We start from the raw sequence: 9,226 nt of genomic DNA, 5'->3' as shown, positions 1-9,226 counted from the left end.
CAACAAATTTGGCGTATTATATTTTTTACTTTAATATATTATTCTTCAAAAATCACCTTAAGTTTATTTTATAAATCTTAATAATAATAATAATAATAATAATAATAATAATAATAATAATAATAATAATAATAATATAAAGGAAAACCCCCGGAAGCTCCAGAATTATCTGAAAATTATTTATCTATTTTTCTAGAGTTCCTCAATTTTAATTCAATAAAATTAAATTTCCTTTTATACATTCGAATTAATAGGGAAGATAATAAATATTTAGAAGTCAATCCTATTTATAATTTGTTTATTCAAATTTTTTCGAATTAATAGGGAAGAAAATAAATATTTAGAAATCAATCATATTTAGAATTTGTTCATTGGAATAATTTCAAATTAATAGGAAAGATAATAAATATTATCCTATTTAGAATTTGTTCATTCGAATGATTTCGAATTAATAGGAAATATAATAAATATTTAGAAGTCAGTCCTATTTAGAATTTATTTGTTTGAAAATTATTTATTTATTTTTCTAGAACTCCTCAATTTTAATTCAATAAAATTAAATTTTCTTTTATACATTCGAATTAATATGAAAGATAATAAATATTTAGAAGTCAATCTTATTTATAAAATATTTATCTGAATTATTTTGAATTAATAGGGAAGATAATAAATATTTAGAAATCAATCCTATTTACAATTTGTTCATTTGAATCATTTCGAATTAATAGGAAAATTAAAAATATTTAGAAGTTAATCCTATTTAGAATTTATTTAAATAATTTTTTAGTTTTACACAAATAACTTTAATCGTCAATCCTATTTGAAATTTGTTTATTCGAATTAATAGGGAAGATAATAAATATTTAGAAATCAATTCAATTTAGAATTTGTTCATTCGAATTATTTCGAATTAATAGGAAAGATGATAAATATTTAGAAGTCAATCCTATTTAGAATTTATTTAAACAAATTTTTAACTTTTTCTCAAATAACTTAAATCGTAATTTTATATTTAAATTTGAAGTTCACTAAAAAATTAGAACTTTATTATTTAGGACCTATGTTTTATAAAATAAAATCCAAATTCATGTAGAAGTAGAAATAAAATTCAAGTTTATATAGAGTATGAAATTTACTTATTTAGGTTATATATTTTAGAAAATAAAATCAAAGTTAATGTAGAAGTAGAAATAATATTCAAACTTATATAGAAGTAGAATTTTATAAAAATTCTATTCAAAAATTATAATAATTAAAACTTATTTCAACTTATTCAAAATTGGAAAATAAAAAAATTGCTACTAACATATTCGAAATGAAAAAAACTTATAATAATTAAAACTTATTTTAACATGCAATCGTTTTCTTTTTTGTTTGTGGAGATTAATGCTAATGAGTTTCTATCAGAATCATCCTCTGATGTGCTATAGTCAACAAATATATGGTGTCAACTATATGTGGTACATATTTTATATATTGATCTTAATTTATTATGCTTTATTACTTTTTGACGTTTGCAGGTTGTAGTTGATAATAACTTAGATTTTAATTGTGTTAAAATACAGAGATGTGGAAACTTTCAATAAATTGTTGCATTGGCTCTACTTTAGCTCATTTTATTTTCAATAAATTGTTGCATTGGCTCTACTTTAGCTCATTTTATTGAATTACCCATACTGCTATAGAAATAAGCTTCTTACCTCTGGTTTAGTCTGTATTGAGTTGGGTATTGGTTAAAAATAATTATATTGGAAGTATCATCGCCTGATATAGATGTTTCAACAATTCGCGCGGTCTAAAAATATATGTTAAATAATAATTTAAATTTAAAGCAAAAAATTTGATTAAAAAATATCTATAGTAATATTTTTGACACCACAAAATTATTACTTTGGAACGTGAAAGAGGGACAGAGAAATATTATCACAAAGAGAGGTTTATGTTTTGCAAATTTATAATAATTAAAATTTATTTTATACGCCTACTAATATATACCACATATATAAATCAATCAATCAATCGTACCCAATAATACCGCCTAGGGCAGTGTCTGGGGAGGGTATATCGTACGCAGCCTTACCCTCATTCCAAAGAATGAAGAGGCTATTTTCTCAAAAGACCCCGGCTTGTGTGTGTACACAAATATGTGTGTCCTAGGTAAGCAATGATCCATAAACATAAGTACGGTAAGCGAGGCAGCGATAAACAATGATACAATACCTCAGCCCATGGCCTTCTTCACATGGGACATACTGTAAAAAGCTTCGTTCATTGGTTCATTGTCGTAAGCCCCTTCTATTTCTCCTACTGCACTCCTTTTGATGCCTCAAACGCCATATTTTCCTTAGAGATCACTCTCCAAACTAAATATTTGAAGTACCCCAAACCTGTCCAAAAAAACTAAAACATCACACAAACCATCTACCATATCATGTAACTAGTCATATGGCTTTAAATGCGACATTGTAGCACCAGCTACAAAAAAGTGCACTAAATTACAAACTACACATGCAAACTACGAAAGTCCAAACTAATCTGCCACCCTTATCCTCCTGCGCCAATATGATTACATAATTTCTTTTATTCCCCAATATTCGGTCAAAGATCTTTATGCGAAAATATAATAACTTTAAAAATGTTAGTATTATCACAGGGTACTTCAGGCGGAATTTTTTTGTTAAAACAAAAAGACAACTTTTAATTTAGGCTTATTTTTTTAAAATCAACTTTAACCAAACACATGGTTCAATTAACAATAACATAAGGATGGTTACTTTGATGCTTTCATTTCATCAAAGTACAAAAGACAACTTTCTCACTATTACAACATTTATAAGCTGCTTTATAGAATAATGCATAAATTGTGCCACTACACCCAGGATGCGTGTTTAATTAAGTATAATTCAGGAGGACAACCGTGCTTTCTTGCATTGCAGACTTGCAGATTTGTGTTTAATTAAGTATAATTTAGGAGGACAGCCGTACTTTCTTGCATTGTAGACTTGCGGATTATTGTCAATTGTACTTTCTTGTCCTTTTCTTCTGCCCCGCAAGACTAAAGTTATAACTGTAATTTTCTTGCTTGGCTTATTGACAATGGTAAGTAAATTTAGAATCTAACTATAGCAGTGATTTCTCACATGTATTGTATTATGTGTACAGTACATTTTAAAAAAATGAAGATAATCTTCACATATAACCAAACATGACATGTAAACTTCATTTTATAATGATCAAAATTTCTGGTTTACTATTTAAATTAGGTATCGTTGAAATTCAAATCTAAAATTTGAATTCGGTATATTCAAAATTCCGGGTTTCGAATCAGATTGGATATCCGTCGGATTGGATTATTTTATCATCCCCAGAAAACTGCATAAAGAGCGGAGAGTGAGCCTAATTTATATGAGCCTAATTTATATGAAACAATATTGAGAAAAAATGAAAAGAGCTTCTTATTTAGTTCTAATAATGATGACTCAAAAAGAAGAAAAATGCTAAGTTTTCCAAATATTTTCTCACGAAAACTTTTCTTATGTGCCATACATTAGATACCAACTTTCCAAAAAATAATATAAAATTTCGCATGCATTAATAAAAAAATTAGGAAATATTTTTGAGAAATCTAGTACGCACTCCGAAAGAAAGGAAAAGGATATAATTCTCGTCATTCATTATACTTTTAGAGGAAGCTTCCTAATGAAAATTAAGAGGTAATATCACTAAAAAGGGTATAATCCCAAGTCATTTATTATACTTTTAAATTGAAAATCAAGAGGTAATATCACTATCTGGTAGAATAGATGCCCCTACACCGGGGCACACTTAAATTCTTATCATATTTCACACAAAAAAAAACTAAAAGTGTATACACAAAGAATTAAGAAAAATATATGTAGTACATGTACATCAACCTCAGCCACTACCAACCATTAAGTTTTGCCATAGACGAGATTTTGTGAAACTCTTTATGTGCATTATAAGATTCAAGTCAGTCTGTTGTACTCTCTTTAAAAATGTGCATTATGAGTTGTCCGTATGATCAAGATATTATATTGAGGAGCAGCAACGAACAAAACGTCACAAAAAACGGGTACTTCATGCCTTTTATGCCGATACCTGCATATGTGAAAAGATGTAGGCTTCTAACTGAAAGCGAAATGGGATAATCTGTGTTTGTGTGTGTGCGTGTGAATGTGCAGTTGATGTCTATTGCCTTTTCAAATCAGATGCATTATTTTCCGTATGTCTCGCTCGCAACTAAATACAAGGAAGGTGAGATTTACGCAAAATTTACCTATGCTCATGTTTATAGTGAAACCTTAGCTTTTTAAATTAAAAATCTTGAACTTTTTGACGTAATTACTAGAATATAATATAAAGATTTAGTTCGATCTTCCTCTAGCACTTGAGATTTTAGAGTGAGACCGGTTACTTCGCAGGAATATCTTTCGGACTATTGAAAAGAAAAAGCACCTACCACTTTGTGCATATGTTGCTTTAGGAATAACTGGTATTTGTGTAGCTGCTGCAATCACATTTAATTCATAAAATTATCATTTTCGACATATTGTATCTGGAAAGTAAAATGCCTGAATTACGGCAATGTCCATGTAGTGAGTTATACTGAAGCTTACTTTTGTTGTACAAAGACGCAGGTAAGGACAAAGTAGTAGGCCAAGAGGCTTCCACATTGTCATTGAGATCACATATGAAACTTCTTCCTGTATTTTGATCATACTGTACATCTGACGATACGCTTGGGAAGAGGCAACCACAGTCTGATATTGAGGATTTGCATAAGAAATTGTTGTAAAATACAAATATGATAGAGCTCAAGTCAGAACATGAGAGAATTTTGTAAATTACCTTGTGATCCAACTGGTACATGATAATGACAAACCACCACGATAAGAAAACAACAAGAACATCATCAGTTTTGTCATGACTAAGACCATAATATGTGTTATGTAGACATTTGTCTCGTTGAGAAGTATGCACGAATGTAGCACTTACCTTGGAGGGAGAAGTCCTTAAGTTTTATCCGACAAAGTGCATATATATTTTGAGAGAGATTAGCTATCTGCCATTTTTTCCAAGCAGTTTAGCATGATTTGTAGCCTGCAAATTGGTTATGAAGCTCTGCTCTTGACTCTCGGACATATAACTTTTCATTGCCTTGCAACAAGTTGTTCGATTACTTCTCGTAATTCCACATTCTTTTATAACTTTTTTACATCAGGAAAAACGAGAGGATAGACTGAAACCAACAATTTTAAAAGTAAGGTCAGAAACAGAATACAATATTTCCTGCATAGACTATAGAGTCATATATAACATATCATTTTCCTATCCTATTATTCATTGCACTATAAGAAATTCATCATTTTAAAGGTTAACCTCTAGTGATTGAAAACTGATAAATTCCCCTTAGAAACACGGACGCTCCTAGAATATAGAAAGAAGTGCATGGAGTTTACATATATACAGCTCAAATGAATTTGCAAGGTCAAGAATTGATGTTGACTATTTACTTGTAAAATAGAAAATCATTAGTTAGGAATGCGGGGAATTTAGTACTGACTCAAAAGAAAGCAGCTTGAACTTAAAAGCTGATGATTGAAAAATATGCACTAAGAAAAAAAACACATAATCAGACCTCAGTTGCATATCCGCGAGTTTCTGTGGCAATGGAAGAAAGAACATTAGCTGAAAAAAGTCGAAATTTACACAAAAATGGTTTGAAGTGCAGAAAAGGCACGTCAAGTTAACCAAAACAAATGATGATACAATTGTCAATGACAATAATGCACGAGAGACAGATGATTCAAAGGTAAAGGTGGGAGACCATTTTAAAAGTAGACCGAACAAATTTTCTCTAGCCGAGCCAAATTAATGACCAAGAATCATAAAAAATCAAAATAATTTGACTGATTTTTTCAATGCACGAGAGTCGGATGATTCAAAGGTGAATGTGGGAGGCCATTTCAAAAGTAGACCGAACAAATTTTCTCTAGTCGAGCCAAATTAATGACCAAGAATCATAAAAAAATCAAAATAATTTAACTGATTTTTTCAAGCAATAAAATTCCACAGATCTCAGGGCAAATAATGCTCATAATAGGATTATGCTTTGAGTCAGTATTGTTAAGTTTCTAAATTTCATAAATTTGCAGATAATAATCCAATAACTTTTAATAACACTTAATAATCAAAACCCATAATAATCCCCAATATCAAAACCCATATTTCAAAATACAACAAATCATCTACAATCACGAGATTTCATTGTCGAGACACAAATAATGACAACATGATAAAATGGCCTCATAAAATCCTAGGTTTTTAAAGCGCAATGGAAGATATTCTGATGATTATTAATACTAAACACTCAAAATCAATCAAGAGCCAAACAAAGTAACCAGTTCAAGTAATAAACATCAAAAAGGGCTTAAACATTCAATCAAATAACTCAATATTGTAATTCAGACATGTACAACCAAGTTAATATCATAACAATCTGATCTTTAGTACATCCATTACAATTTATACATACACAGCGTACATAGTAAATATATAAACTTACAATATAAACATATGTGTGTCTGTGTTTCAAAAAAAAATGTTTACCCAGCCATGAAGTTTTTATTGATACAACTGTTCTGTTCTTCTCTCCATAATACGGTCTGAATGTGAATCAAGATGTGCCATCGAAAAGAATTGATCAATTGCCTGCAAAAATCAAATATAATGAGCCCTAATAATATTAATTATTATAAAAAGACACAAAACATAAGCAAAAAACTCGATTAAACAATACTCGACCTTCCTTATATACACATGCTCCCAATTAAGAAGGCAGAGAGTCTGAGCTTGAATAAAAAAATCGGCTGTTGATTTTCTTGATAATAATTGGCTTGCAGTTACAAAGAGATAAAAGAGAAATGTATGGAGTTTCAGAAAGCCAAGAAAAAAATTTAGATACATGCGGAAGTGCCACGTCAGACGCATATGATCCTCCTTTATATAGATATATATAGATATAGAAGTGATGCAGTGACCGACTACCGCGGACGCCTTTCAGTCGAATTGATTAGTTTTTCAGTGCACCTCGCCAATCTTACATCAAGTTTCGTAATTATGCACAGATCGCCCAGATTTTTTTTAATATTATATAATTTTATTAAAAAATATTTTGAATTCATTCAAAATTTTATTCATTTAAAACTTTAAATATTATGATTTCATGATAATTATATTAGTAAATGTATACGTTCATAACTTTTTAGAACATTTAAACTTATTTAAAGTGATAGCATTATATTGGTAGGGGAGTAAATATTATTATAATAAAATTATTATTTTATTGAGGGTAAAAATATAATGTCTCGATTATGTTGGGACCTTAAAAAAATATTATTTTAGCATGGTGATTACTTAATCGATTAACTATAACTCTATAAAAGATATTTGAAAAAGACAATACCGATTGAACGATATAGTTTTATTGGTAATTATATATGTATTTTGAAAAATAATTTTTATGTTTTAATTAAAATTTGATTTTTTAGTTCACATCAATAGGATACGAATTATACTTAGTTTAATATTAATTTGATTTATCTCGGATAAGTGATTTACATTATTTTATTTTTACTCGATGCTTAATACACTGACCAAATAAAATTAATTATTTTTAGTTTATTTTTTTTTAAATATGGATCAATAAGATAATTTTAATTTAGACTGAATAATTAGAAAATATGATTTTGTTTTTGTTGGTCGAATTGTATTTTTATTTTAGTTTTGTGTTAATCTGAATCAATTGTATAATGTATTTTTTATCCTGAATAAATAAAATATATTATTTTGTTTATCCAAGTTCATTAATATAATTTTTTAGAAGGATTAATAGTATAATTATTTTATCTTAGCCCGAGTCACATTATATCAACTAAATCTTAATATTTATATTTAGTTTTCTTAAATTTAATTTAGCCCGAAGTAGCAAATTAGAATAATATATAATTCGATATGAATTAAAATTTAAATTGGTAGAATAAGTTGAATTTAATATAAATTATAATGATATAGAGTTTGATATAAAATAGAATTGAAATTTGGTAAAATAATAGAGGAAGTTGACTTTAATATCAATTAGAATTAGAATTGATTGACCCAATAATTAAAAATAGAATAATTAAGTAAGGCTAAAACCGACCAACTACCAAACTTTTAATGTTTCGTCTATTATAATATAGTATAGATAATTAATTTTATAATAAATTTTATTTAAATTATAATAATTTTTAAATTAGTATTGTGTTTGACGAGAAGACCGTACAAACTAAATTTTTTCATTATCATTGTGTTTGACGGAAGGGGGCTCAAATTAATTTTATTTAAGTTATATTAAATTTTTATTAGTATTGTGTTTGACATGAGAGCGGCTCAAACTAATTTTTAACTAAATTATAATATTAGTTTATATTAGTTTAACTTTTAATATCGACACTCCGACTCATACAACAAAATTAATCTAACTGCTATCCTATATAATTTTAATGAAGTCTTCCTATATATACTCCACGTTAACTATCCTAATCTCATATAATAACATTGATATTTATATTACATTATCTCTGTAATTGAACTCAAATAGCTGAAATATCTTTGACAAGTAGGAGCTGATCCCCAATTTAAACATTTATACCCTTCTTGTTAGATTCATTACTAAAATCATTTTACAAATATTTAGTGTTAGAACGACTAACACACAATTCATTCGACTCTAAATTCACACAATATTTCACGTAAATTTTAGATAATTATTTGACACCTTTTTCTTAGCTAAAGAATATTAATTATCAAAACATAATATAGATAAAATTCATACACATAACTCTATATTAAATTATAATAACCAATACATGGTATAATTTGATTTATCTTTTCTTGGTTGATTTGGTTATTCATGATTGTTGAATCTTCAAATAATCAAGATTGTTAAAACTATATACAATATACAGTTCTCGAATCTCGTCAATATTAAATATTTTTTTTATTATTTAGAATATATACAACTCAATTTTATAGATTCGAATCCCTGAAACAACAAATATTTATATTATTTATAATATACTAAAATTTTAATGTTCGAATTTCACTACCCATGTTGTTGGCCAACAATATTCATTTATATTCTGATTTATAAACACACTAATAA

General features: G+C 27.8%; 1 long non-coding RNA gene across 1 annotated transcript; it reads right to left on the bottom strand.

Moving 5' to 3' along the window:
* Positions 1–5,022: 5,022 nt before the first annotated feature.
* Positions 5,023–6,984, bottom strand: LOC141696874 (uncharacterized). Its single transcript, XR_012564522.1, has 3 exons — positions 6,826–6,984; positions 6,631–6,732; positions 5,023–5,260 (listed from the first exon to the last, which is right to left on the bottom strand). It is a non-coding gene; the product is annotated as an uncharacterized LOC141696874 (long non-coding RNA).
* Between the last annotated feature and the right edge of the window lie 2,242 nt (positions 6,985–9,226).

This window comes from Apium graveolens, chromosome 11, assembly GCF_009905375.1.
Source record: "Apium graveolens cultivar Ventura chromosome 11, ASM990537v1, whole genome shotgun sequence".
Lineage (NCBI taxonomy): Eukaryota > Viridiplantae > Streptophyta > Magnoliopsida > Apiales > Apiaceae > Apium > Apium graveolens.
This window is presented reverse-complemented; position numbering and strand designations above follow the sequence as displayed.